This window comes from Rhinopithecus bieti, unplaced genomic scaffold (assembly GCF_001698545.2).
Source record: "Rhinopithecus bieti isolate Rb0 unplaced genomic scaffold, ASM169854v2 scaffold_8783, whole genome shotgun sequence".
In the NCBI taxonomy this organism is placed as follows: Eukaryota; Metazoa; Chordata; class Mammalia; order Primates; family Cercopithecidae; genus Rhinopithecus; species Rhinopithecus bieti.
The window spans coordinates 730,394-743,885 of record NW_016806197.1 but is presented as its reverse complement, the minus strand read 5'-3'; positions in this window follow the sequence as shown (position 1 = coordinate 743,885).

Sequence of the window (13,492 nt, the reverse complement as noted above, 5' to 3'; positions counted from 1 at the left end):
TGCCCGCCACTACACCCGGCTAATTTTTTTTTTTTTAATAGAGACGGGGTTTCACTCTGTTAGCCACGATGGTCTCAATCTCCTGACCTCCTGATCCACCCGCCTCGGCCTCCCAAAGTGCTGGGATTACACAGGTGTGAGCCACCTCACCTGGTCTTTTTTTTTTCTCTTAAATCAAAGTAGTACACACTGTTTGTAAGAGACAACAAATTGGTTTGTCAATTGGTAGAGAGAACACTGGGCAAGAGTGAGAAAAAGTACATGTTAGTTTTTTCATTATTTGACTTTAGGGAATTGACATATACTCTCTTGGTCTCCTTTCTAACATGAAGAAGTGAAGCTAGATGGTTTTTATGGATGCTTCAAGCTCCAACACTGAAGGAACTCTGGTCCTCTCAGCAGGGTGGTTTGTAAGACTAGCGACCCATGTACACACCTTATTTCAGTTCTTCACATTCAGCCCCAAACTCAAGATCTGGCATATCACGAATGCTCTTTAGTTCATGTTTGTTGAAACCTCCATAGGTATGGAGGGGTCCCAACAGCAGCAGAGAGTGGGTGGATGAACTTTCCCTTTAACTGAAAATGGGGCTTGTTGTTATTCAAGGAACAGGGACCCCCTTCTGCATAGCACCACCAGACCTTCAATTTCTCGTTAAACAAGTACCTTCTGCCTTGTGGACAAGGCCTTGTGATGACCATGCTTTTCAACTCTTGTCCTACCAGTATTGATGATTGAGCAACAAGACCCAGTGGCATTCCTCAGGTAAATCTTTTCCAAAGAGAATTTTGCAGGACTCTAATCTGTGGAATGTTCTTAGGTATTATGTAGAGGAAGGGTTCCTTAGACATGTTTGATTCACACCAGACTAAATAGCATTCAACAGTTTCTTAGTGCTGACTTATCAGAGCCTTAATTGTGCTCATAGTCACTGGGAAATCACCCAGTGTTCGAAAAGGAGCCTTTGGAGCATTTCTCTGAATGGGTATTCTTTGGTATATATTTTAATATTAATACCAGCCATCTCCAATATTCTTGCACTCATTTCCTCTGCATTCATCTTTGGATGATGTGGGCAGTTCAGAGGTAATGATTTTTGGAACTCAGAATCAACTGGAAGCAAATCCATGGATTTGGTCTCTACAGGGAGACAGCAAATCTGGTTTTCCTCATGGGGGCAGCCATGACCTCATCACATGTGAGCATGTGAGCATGTACTCTCCATTTCCATTGTGTCTACTTGTCCTGCTGGCATAGGAGGCATATAGGAGAAGCATCTTTTCTGGTAGTTTGCTGGTGGTTGAAGGATTCAGATCTTAACCTCTCATCGCCAAGTAAGTGCGAGAGAGATATTTTCCTATAAAATTTCAGGAGATGTGTTATATCTTATTAAACTAGAATGGGATTCTCTCTTGGGGCTAACTTTTTTTATTTTTTAATTTTTTTAAGAGACGGAGTCTCGCTCTGTCTCCCAGGTTGGAGAGCAATGGCATGATCTCGGCTCACTGCAACCTCCGCCTCTCGGGTTCTAGCAATTCTCCTGCCTCAGCTTCCTGAGTAGCTGGGATTACAGGTGCATGCCGCCACGCCTGGCTAATTTTTTTGTATTTTAGTAGAGACGGGGTTTCACCGTGTCGCCCAGGCTGATCTCGAACTTCTGAGCTCAGGCAGCCCACCCGCCTTGGCCTCCCAAACTGCTAGGATTAGAGGCACAAGCCACCGCACCCAGCAGGGGCTAACTTTTCAAAGACACTTCAAGGCACTGTGAACTGGGTCTCTCTCTTTTTTGTTGAAGGTCTTGCTCCACATAGTGGGAAGCTTAGGGCAAGGAGAGTATTGCTTGTGTACACGTATATCATAATAAGAAATCATTTATTTTCTTCTTCCTTTTTTATTTTTTTGAAGCAGGATCTCATTCTGTCATCCAGGCTGGAGTGCAGTGGCACAATGTTGGCTCACTGCAACCATTGCCTCTCGGCTCAAGTGATTCTCCCACTCAACTTCCCAAGTAGCTGGGATTACAGGTGCACCCCACCACACCTGGCAAATTTTTGTATTTTTTTTTTTAAAGAGATGGGGTTTCGCCATGTTCGCCAAGCTGGTCTTGAACTCCTGAGCTCGTGTGATCTGCCCAGCTCAGCCTCCCAAAGTGCTGGGATTATAGGCATGAGCCACCGCACCTGGCCATTTATTTTCTTCTACTCCTGCATTTGTGAAGAAACAGAAAAGGATTAAATCTCACTACCTTGCTGAGTAAATCACTTTTGCATTCTGGTTGGGCAAAGATTACAAGCCGGGCACGGTGGCTCACGCCTGTAATCCAAGCACTTTGGGAGTCCGAGGTGGGCGGGTCACTTGAGGTCAGGAGTTTGAGACCAGCCTGGCCAACATGGTGAAACCCTGTCTCTACTAAAAATACAAAAATTAGCCGTGCGTGGTGGCAGGTGCTTAAAATCCCAACTACTCGGGAAGCTGAGGTGAACGAATCACTTGAACCCGGAAGGAAGAGGCTGCAGTGAGCCGAGATCTCACCACTGCACTCCAGCCTGGGCGACAGAGTGAGACTGTCTCAAAACAAACAAACAAACAAACGAACACAAGGTTACTAAATAATTTTAAAATACTGAGGGAGAACGTGTTTCCAAGAAAGCTTAAGAACCTACACATCATCTCTTCATTCAAAGAAGCCCCTTCCTGACATCCCACTTCCTTGTCAACTCCCTGCTGCTCTTCATGAGTATTTCACTGACATTCATAGGAACTTACTGTGTGCAGACATTGTGTGAGGCTCTGGACATACAGAAATACTAAAATGCCATCTTGAACTGTAAGGACCTCAGAGCCTGAAGGGGGCAACATGTAAACTATACTTGCACAAAGCAGGAGCATATTTACTGTGCTGAAGGTGGGGAAGGCAGTGATAAGTGAACTACATTGTGCAGGTGAAAGGGAAACTGTTGAAAAGAAATGGCACTTTCTATTAGAACTTTTCATTAATGTGGACTAGCTCCTAAAAAATAGTAGAGTAGGCCAAGTTTGCTCATGGTGTATTTCTCCTTTTATTACTTGACTTGGCGCTCTCTGCACACTACCTTCTCCCAGAGCCAACTCATCCAGGGCCCCAATTCTTTTGTTATTGCTATGATCTGAATGTTTGTGTCTCCTCCAAATACATATGTTTAAACCTGATTCCCAAAATGATGGTATTAGGAGATGTGGCCTTGGTGGGGTGATTAAGTCATGGGCTGGGGCCCTCATTAAATGGATTAGTGCCCTTATAAATGACACCCCAGAGAGCCAGCTCTCTCCCTGTATGTGAGGACACAGTGAGAAGATGGCTGTTTATGAGCCAGAAAGTGGGCTGACCTTCATCAGATATTGAATCTGCCTTGATCTTGGGCTTCTCGGCCTCCAGAACCGTGAGAAATAAATATCTCTTGTTTATAAACCACCCAGTCTATGGTATTTTGTTATAGCACCAGAACAGACTAACACAGCCACATACTGACCTGAGACCCTGGTACTTCCTCAGTAGAAGAGTGTTAAGGCTGCCTTTGTTGGTAAGCGCCCTGTGCCCTCTGCCATCATCCCTGGGTAGATTACTTAGAAAAATCACCTGCCCAAGATTCTCCTTTCTCCAGAGTCAGGTCTACTGGGCCTTTGAGACTGCTTAATATCTGTATGCCTACACATGTTCATGAACTAAGGAGAGATGAGAAAATGAAATATCTTCTCCTCTTCCAACTTTTGGGAGGAAAATCTTTGCCTTTAAAAGAGGTAATATTTAAAATATTTAACAACCATTAGAGCCAGGCCATTGACCATTAATGAAATGATGACACCCACTGGGCTTGAGCAAGGCACTAGAGGCAAGAAGTTAGACTGGTTTCTGGAAGCTCTTGCATGGGGCCAGAGCACGGTTGTGGTGGCTGGTGTGCCTTGTGGGATGACTGTTCCTAACTTTAGCATGTAACTATTGGCATGCCAATATCGGGGTGTGCCTGCTGAGTATGGGACATGTTTTTATGATGGATAAATGTTTTGCTGTCTTGCCTCAATAAGGGAACACAGAGCTTGCTATTGTGACTCTATTGATGGGAATTTCAGGGAAGTTAGCAAAGGAAGGTAATGTCATTAAAAGCTGCTCAAAGAAGCACTTTGGAACTGGCTCCCTGCTCCTTGTTTTTCTTCTCTATCCTCTTCCCCTAAACGCAGGTTACACCATGGACACAGCTGTTATTAGCCACAACCTTATAGGGTTAACTTTGTTTTCAGGCCTTGCGTCAATAATGTTGCCCAATTATGAAAGCATTGCACGAGATGCCAGGATGCCTTGAATTTGCTCCTGAGTACTTTGCTCAGGTTCCACCTACTTGGATTTGAGGCCACAAGTTTGTTTTACCTTTATTCTACCTAAGTGGAGAATTCAGAAGGTAAAATTAAATATTTCTTCTAGAATGAGTAGATGCTTCCACATAAGTGTGGATCCCTCTGATTGATGTAGCCATTACATGGATCTTCTGTTAACAGAATTTATGATGTCTGAATGAGACACAAAGGGATGTGTGTTTGTTAGAGAAACACATTGAAAATGTTAGCCTCTGCAGCAATCTGAAAAATGTAAAAAAGTTGTTTTCAACTAGAAAATAAGATGATATCAAATCTTTTTTTTTTTGAATACAAGACAAGCAAATGACTCTTGACTATAGTTTAGGTGACACAAGTCAAGGAAGACTCCACTGCGGTGTTTCATTGACGCATCTGAAAGAATCGCGGATGCAACAATGATCAGCTTTAGCAACTACTAAAACTTCTCCTCTAGAAATGACTAGGGAGCTTTTAAAAGGTGTTTGTTTATTTTTGACAGCACTGGATTTTGCTTTCCCCATGATTAGTTATATATAAGCAGGAAATCTGCTCCAGAAGGCAGGTTATAAGAAATATTTTTCAATCAGTGAGAGTTTACTGAATGCCCATTTTGGAGACACGGTTGGTTTGTTTTGTTTTATTCATTTTCCTGGACCACTACTATGGTTACTTTGCAGAAGTCAGCCAACCTACTGTGGAAGAGATTTCTGTACATTTCTAGCACATACCTGTATCTGAGACATGTGTGCACATAGAGGATATAACAAATGGGTAAAGAGTGATCGTTTACTGGGTTTGTGATGGTGTGCTTTCATTTCCAACAAAGTTTTAAGTAGGTCTTTCAGGCTTGGTTAAAAAAAAAAAGAAAGATTAAAATATCTCTCTTTTGATTTGAAGAAACTATGACTTTTTTCTATTGTCTCGGTGTAGACTTTTAATCTGTAATGTTAGTTTGCCTCCAGCAAATCATGTCTATAGGATGTTTCCCAAACTGAACTATTCTAGAGGGATTTTCAAATGTCTTTATCCAAATAGCACATAAAAACTGTGTTACTTGAGAAAATTCAGACAGACATAAAAGCAATAAAATTCTCAACACATTTTAAGTAAAAGCCCTCTGGAAAAAAAAAAAAAGCAGAAATTAAAGAAAAACTGCTTAACTAAATTCTTTCTAACTAAAAATATGTACACTGGGGTAAAAGCAGACTGTTAACAATGCCAAATTAACAGACACCATTAGCAAAGCTGATCCATATGTCCGTATTCCAAAAGTTTTGCATACCTTTCCAATCAGAACAATGAAATAATTCCTTTAATCAAATAAAAATCAGAACCACAATTTTCATTATTTTATGATAAGGAAAATCACAAAACTTGTAAATCCCAATATTCCTTTTCCAGATGTACCAATTTAATTTGTAATTGCAAGACACTGCCTGGTTTTAATGAATGTGCAACATATGGATTAGTTCATTTCACTGCCTTTAGATGTAGGGCCCCCAAGAGCAAGCGTAGATCTTGTTAACCACAATCAACATTCTGGAGATTAAATATTTTTAGAGATAATCATTTCTATTACTCTGTTGAGCCGCATTATATCTGTGCCTAAGTTGTTTCTCGTCTATAATTTGGACAGTTCCAATAACTGGCTACTACTATATTAGCCTTTGCCTGTATAATTAACTATTTTAGGAATCATTTATTCAACTATGAGTTTAGGTCCAACCAAGTAGCGCAAACTTTCTCCAAGGGAACACAATTAGAATAATTGCCACTCTAGGCCACTGTGAGTCATGCTGATTTGTTTAACCAAAATTTAGTTTTGTGCTGGTGCTGCCACCAAAAAATTTGTTCTTGGGCATAGAACAAATTAAAGTGGAATCCAACTGCTTTCCTTAATAAATACATGGAATTATCTTAATTATTAAGGCAGATGCAAATATTAGCATACACACTAGAAGGATTTGTCTTCACTGGTTGCCCTACGTGGGTTGAACGGCTCATCTTTGTAGAATGGAGGACAGGGCTTCTATCTACAAGGTAGGATTCAGGCAACTCACTGCCCTCCATGAATTTCTCGGAGAAGTAGAGCTTTGAAGAAAAGGCATGAGAAAGGAGTGAAAGCCAGCAGATCAGAAGGTTGACTGTGGAAGGACATGTATAAGATGGGACAGTTTTCCAATTTCTGAGGCTAATCATTGCTTTTACTCAAAGAACACACGTTGTCCAGTCAAACATTTTGTACTTACAATCATGCTAATTAGCCAAGAAATGAAACCCTTCAAACTTACAGTTTTATCCAAGCATGTATTTTCTCCCTAATTTGTGGAAAAACTTTAATCGCAGGAAACGGATCTAGTCGTACTTTTTAGTTAGCTCTATTCAACCATAAACAGCATCTCACTGAGGTCTAGTCACTACCACCCAGCAGAGGTCATCACAGTATCTTGTCTTTCCTAGTACTTCTGTAAAATTCTGTGCTCACTCTATCCTAATTTAGGAATTTTATTCAGTAAAAATTTAAACCACCCTAAGCAATCAGTCACTCTACTGTGAATGCACATTTTTTACATGAGGTAGATAGGTTCTGAGGTGATGTTTTAATGAGCATTTGCAGGTGAAATTTGAATGTAGTGCTGTGCCTCCCTGAGTTGGACAAAGGGGAAAGGCAGGCATTAGGGATTCTGACACAAACTGTTTTCACTTCCAACTTTTGATGAAAGCCTTTTTGGATCTCTGATGTGTGGGCATTCAGTTATTTCCTACCTCTACCCTTAATCTTCTGATTTTTGAATTGATCTCCTTTCTTGTGGTAACAGAACAAGCAATTTCCTCTGCACAGGATTTAACTGCTTTATCCCAATGGTCTGCTTATTGTGTGTATTATTTGCCTTTCTCATGAGTTTGTAAGCTTCACGAGGACAGGGAACTTGTCTATTTTGTTCTCGGAAACTTTGAGCATCCAGTGCAGTGCACACCACAGAGCTGGTATCGAATAAATATGCTGCCAAATTCAAGAATGGGTAAATGACTATGCTGCTTTGCATTTTAGCAAGCATTCTACACATTACATGTCTCATTGCTAGTTTTCTTTAGCTTGGGACAAAGTGTGGCCGTTGTTCTTCTTTTAGTCAGTTTGCTAATTTGCCTTCCTATCAGTGGGTAGGCATAAACATCTTTTGGTTTCTTAGACCCATGAATTTAAATGTCAAGTTTTATGGTGTAATAAAAATATCTCTGAAAAGTCATTCGGACCAGGTAACTTCTACTACCACAGAACGCCTTCCCAGTCTTCTGGGTGTGAAAAATCAACATCTCAGTTTTCCCCCCTTCTAAAGGATAAGCCCTGAGTAATTTAATGTATCTTCACACTCTTGAGTCCAAAGGCCCATTAGCAAATGTTTACCAAGAGCAGCTCTCCCGTTTTCCTTAGGGAAAGCTAAGTGAAAAATTAGTCTTTTTACTTCAATAACTAACTTTTTTCCTACAGCTGTTTCAAATACTGAAATTATCCTTCAAATGAAGCAAAATAATAAAAAATTAACAGTTTATTTTATATTGCATATATTATTTGCACATAACTCACAGATCAGGCCTGTCTAGACTCCAGCATGTGATATTTTAATTGTGTTTCCAACACATGTTTACAAATTAGTTGTTTACAACTCAAAATGTGTTCTTCCATGGAAACAAAATTGTGAAAGGTGATTTGTTTTTCAGGCTAGATGGCTGCTGCTTATCACAGCACTGTGCTGGGGAGACCCTGGATGACTGATCTCCCTGTATGTGCTTGACACTGGGCTGAGTGTTGCACATTCATTACCCCTGATCCTTGCAACACTTTGAGGTGGTTATGTTCATTGCCGTTTTATAGATGAACTGCTTCATTATAGGGACAGCCAATAAAGTAAAGCTGAAGAGACAAAGCAAGCAAACAGTAGAGCTTCAGTTTGATCCAGGCCAGCTTGAGTGCAAGACCCCAAATCTTCCTATCATGCATCTGTGCCTCCACAAAACGTAAACAATGGTGAGGAGACCAGAGCATGCAGGAGAGGTTATGAAAGATGGTGGTATCTCTCAATAGGTGCATGAACTATGGAAACTAGTAATTGTTAGCTTCCACAGAATAATTCAAGATCCTCTTCATTGGAACTGGAAGTGTTTGAGACAAAGCAAGTATCATAATGGTGGCCCTAAACAGAAGCTGAAAATCCTGGTAAGAGATCGGGTCAGTTGGTCATGGCCACCATTTTGAGTGAAAGTGGAGTAAGAAATTGAATAGAGAGAAAGAAAACTCAAGATAGAGAGAGATAGGGAAGGAGCAGGACTTATGTAAAAGGGAGAAAATAAAGCATTTCAGAAGTTGTCCTATTGATTAATTACTTCCCAGGTATTACTGAAACATCATACATTAATCATGGATAACACAAACATATATTGTCGTGGAAGCTGCCTATGTTATCAGATGCTACACTCATCATCTGGTAGATGGTCCTATAGAATATTTAGAATAGCTACAGGGGAAGAATATTATTAGCATGAGGAGAAATAGATTTGTGATATGTGATGCTTTAAACCATTAGGAAGATGAATGGGCTAAGTGATAACTCCCAAAATGTGATCTACCTCTATAAGAAGATTTTACTAGTAAGGACTCTGAAGTGAAAGTAAGCACAGCACCAGCCCTGCAACTTTACTGTCAATATAGAGAAAATAAATCATGCCTTTGGTGATGTAAAAAATCCAAATAAAATAAAATGAAAATAAAACAGTGATATAACAGAGCCTGTAAGGAAAATTATTATTATTATTACAACTACTCTTATTGGCTATCTTTTATTGCATTCTTACTATGGGCCAAACACATTACAGAAGTCTTATTTAGTCTTGACATTAATCTTGCATGGTATTACTTTATTTTACACATGAAGAAACAGGCTCAGAGAAGTTATATAACATTCAAGTGCAGAGAGCTACCAGCGGTAGAGATAGGATTCAATATTTTTTACACATCTTGCTTGCACCTTTTAACTATGTTATAGTGTAGAAGAAAGGTATAATCCTTTTGTCAATGACAAGAGAAAAGAGAAACCAGAAAAGTACTATAACAAAATTTTCCTAAATAACAAATGAGGCGGCACGACTGATTAACATTGAGCTGCATTATTGGATGAGTGCTTAGAAACTGATTGACATAGAAACATGTTTGTTCTGTTTTAGTAAATGTAAAATTCTTTTCCTTCACTGATTCAAACTATGTTTCAGAACATGGAGCAATTTTAAGACTCGTATCAGAAACAGTAGAATTTATGAAGAAAGAATGAGCACATCCCCTCTATCATTGAGCTTAAAATCAAGGAAAACAAAAAAATATGACATTCTTGTCACATAGTCCCTAAGTCCCATAGGACAGTAACAAAGAGCAATACAATTTTCAAGGAGGCCTAGATTGTCTCCGACAGGGATGATCATGGAGTGGCTTTCAGATAGAAGTGGCACTTGAGCTAGGGTTTAAAGGATGTGTGGGCAAAGATGATGGGGTGGCATTGCAGCCTGAATGACTGCAAAGGAGCCGGAAGAAGAAAGTGATCAGGTCCACTGGGCGAGCTGTCTGATTTAGCAGCATTTAGAGTGAGGTCGAGGGATACAATGCAGGAAAACTGGGCTATAATGCTGGAAAAACAGACTGTCTTCTGAAAAACAAAGGACTTGGTTTCAGGTTGATGAACTCATATTTACTTTTACTCATAGAAGTTGTTTAACCAGAAGCTGTCTTAGTCCATTTTCTGTTGCTTCTTACAGAATACCTGAAACCGGGTAATTTACACAGAAAATAAATTAATTTCTTACAGTTGTGGAGGTTGGGAAGTCCAAGGTCATGGGCCCCTCTCTGGGGAGAGCCTTCTTGCTGATGGGGAAGCTCTGAAGAATCCCAAAGTAGCGCAGAGCATCACATGGTGAGGGGGCTGAGTGTGCTAGCTCAGGTCCCCCTTTGCTTCTTACAAAGCCACCAGCTCCACTCCTGTGATAATCTATTAATCCATGAACCCATTAATCCGTTAATCCATAAATGGGTTAATCTATTCATGCGGTCAGGGCCCTCATAACCTAATCACATCTTAAAGGCCCCACCTCTGAATATTGCCACACTGGGGATTAAATTTCCACTGAGTTTTGGACGGGACAAACATTTAAATCATAGCAGAAGCATACATGTTTGTTTAACAATAACAATTATTTATATCTTATTATATACCTACATGGTACTTCTAAGAACTTTACCAATATGAATTTATTGAAATTTTCTTTAGATCCTTGTGAGTTAGGTCCATTTACTAGCCACAGTTTACCTGTGAGGAAATTAAGGCACAGAGGGTTAAGTAACTTCCCCAGTTTATAAAGACAGTAAGTACTGGAGCTGGGATTTGAACTCAGGTATCTGGTTTGAAAGCCTGTTCTCACAGCCTTTGTGCTGTGCTGCCTTTGAGGGGGAGGTTAGTGTTACAGGACATTGAATGTCCTATGTAAAACTCTTCTGGAAACAGGGAAAACTGGAGTCAGGGCAGCTAAGAAAATATCTCATAAAGTTAGAAAAATCCAAATGAGGTGGAGGACTGGCTGTAGAAGCTACACACTTGATCAGGGCATGGTAGATTGTGCTTGCAATCCGGCTAGTCCAGAGGCTGAGGCAGGAGGATGCATGAGGTTAGGAGTTTGAAACCAGCCTGAGAAACATAGAAAGACTCCATCTCTGAAAAAAAAAAAAAAAAAGGAAAGAAAATTCACAGAGCATGGTGGCACATTGGCACATGCCTGTAGTTCCTGCTACTCAAGAGGTTGAGGCAGAAGGAGCCTCTCTGAGCCCAGGACTTTGAAGCTGCAGTGAGCTATGATCTGACCACTGCATGTTAGCCTGGGTGACAGAGAGAGACTCTGTGATATAGTTTGGATGTTGTCTCCTCTCAATCTCATGTTGAATTAAAATCTCCAATGTTGAAAGTGGGGGTTCATGACTGGATCATGGGGGCAGATATCTCATAAATGGTTTAATGGCATCTCCTTGGTGCTGACGTTGTGATAGTGTGTTCTCGGGAGATCTGGTTGTTTAAAAGTATGGCACCTTCCCCTTCACTGTCTCTTGGTTCTGCTGTTGCCCTGCGATGTGCCTGCTCTCACTTCACTTTCTGCTGTGAGTAAAAGCTCCTTGAGGGCCTCACCAGAAGCCAAGCAGATGTTGGTACCATGTTTGTATAGCCTGCAGAACTATCAGCCCATCAACTCTCTTTTCTTTGTAAATTTCCCAGCTTCACATATTCTTTTCAAGTCTACACTTTATTGTAACTGAGGATCATTCACTTAGTCATTGCAAAGTGTATTTTTTGTTTAATTTCATGCTTTTGCCTTGCATTTTTGCCTGGAACAAAGAGTTTCTGACTTCTTTTTATTTGTTCTTTTGGTAGTTTTTACACACTTTACCTTTAGTCTTTCTAAGTCATTTTACTTTCTATGGCTTTTGTACACACACATACACATTAGAGTTTTGTTTTCTGACAAAATTTATTTTTCTTTTAATTGATAACTTTATTCCCTCTATGTGCATTGATATCAAGGATATTTCTCATCTGTTTTACATATGGTTTCCTAATTTTTTATCTTAAAAGTCCTTTGCTAAGTGATTTTTGCTGTTGCATATATGTCTGTACATATGTGTTCGTGTGTGTTCCTTCTTGCAAACTGTCAGAGGCTTGGAAGCAAAAAAGCCACAAATCTTGGTAACTTTGTAGATGTGGGTGACAGAAGAGAAGGAAAGGCCAGAGGTAAAGAGCTTTGTTTTCTATACGGACTACAGTGATGATGACCTTGAAATAAGCAGAGAAATCAAAGAAAATATTTTAGGGAAAGAGCACTTGTCATCTTAAATGTTGTGTATAATAAGGTCTTGGTGTGTTATTTTTGCAGACAAGACTAGCAGATATTTGGATGGGGTGGAAATGATGGGAAACAATTTACCAGCAAAGCCCGGTCACTTGGGGGGTGGTGAAGTAAGCCAGGCAGGGCATAGCCTAGCAGCTAGGAAGGTGGGCTCTGTCCTCAGACAGAGGGCACTTTTGAAGTTGGAGCCCATTTCCTCCATTCACAACAATGCTGCTTTAGGAAAATGTTTCTATCTTTTTAAGCTCAGAGGTTGCCTCCAAAAAAAAAGAAAAAAAAATGTAAGAATTTTTGCCTTTTATGGTGGCTATAAGAGTTAAATAAAATCATGGAAACAAAGTCTGTACTTACTAGTACAGAACCTGGCATACAATAATCCCTCTACCGAATTTAGCTGTTACAATGGTGTATATGTGACATTATACCACTTATACAATCATATATATATATATATATATATATATATAACGATCATTTTAAGCATTGTCTCAACAGATGAGAGAAGACAGAGTAAGAAAAATTTCAAAGAATTTTTGAGAAACAGAAATGTCAAAAGTAGGGTATAATAAAGGAAAAAAAGTAGGGGACTAAGAAATGAGAGTTGTCATTCAAATAAGCAAGGGAAAGTAGATTCAGTGTGACAAAAGAGCAGAGGTTTAAGAGGAAGCAGTTGGTTCCGTCGGTGAAATGTCTCTCTGCAATGAGAGATACTGGGCAAGGAGGAAAGGCCACCGTGCGTAGGTGACGGGCGTCCCTGGTGATTTTCAGAGGAGGGGAAAGATTGGAGAGGTTAGGGGTTACATTTTGAGCACAAGATCCTTATTTAAAGATCGTGAAACTGTGCCTCACAGGGTTAAATGGACCAAAGAACTGGTTTGAAAGGGACTGGTGATTAACAAAATCTCTGTGTTTATTTTGCAGGATGTCCACCGTGAGACCAGCTGAAACCCGCCAGAACCAATATGACTGACTGGAGCTTGCGCAAGGATTTGCCGGGCCACGGGGTGATCTTTCGACGTCGGCGTCTGACCTGACGTCGGCGTCTGACCTGACGTCGGCGTCTGACCTGACGTCGCCGTCTGACCTGACGTCGCCGTCTGAACTGACGTCGCCGTCTGAACTTCCGCCGCACGTTTCACACTAACTCCCCCTAGGTTTGCACATGCCACCCACGAAGAGGCAACTTCATGT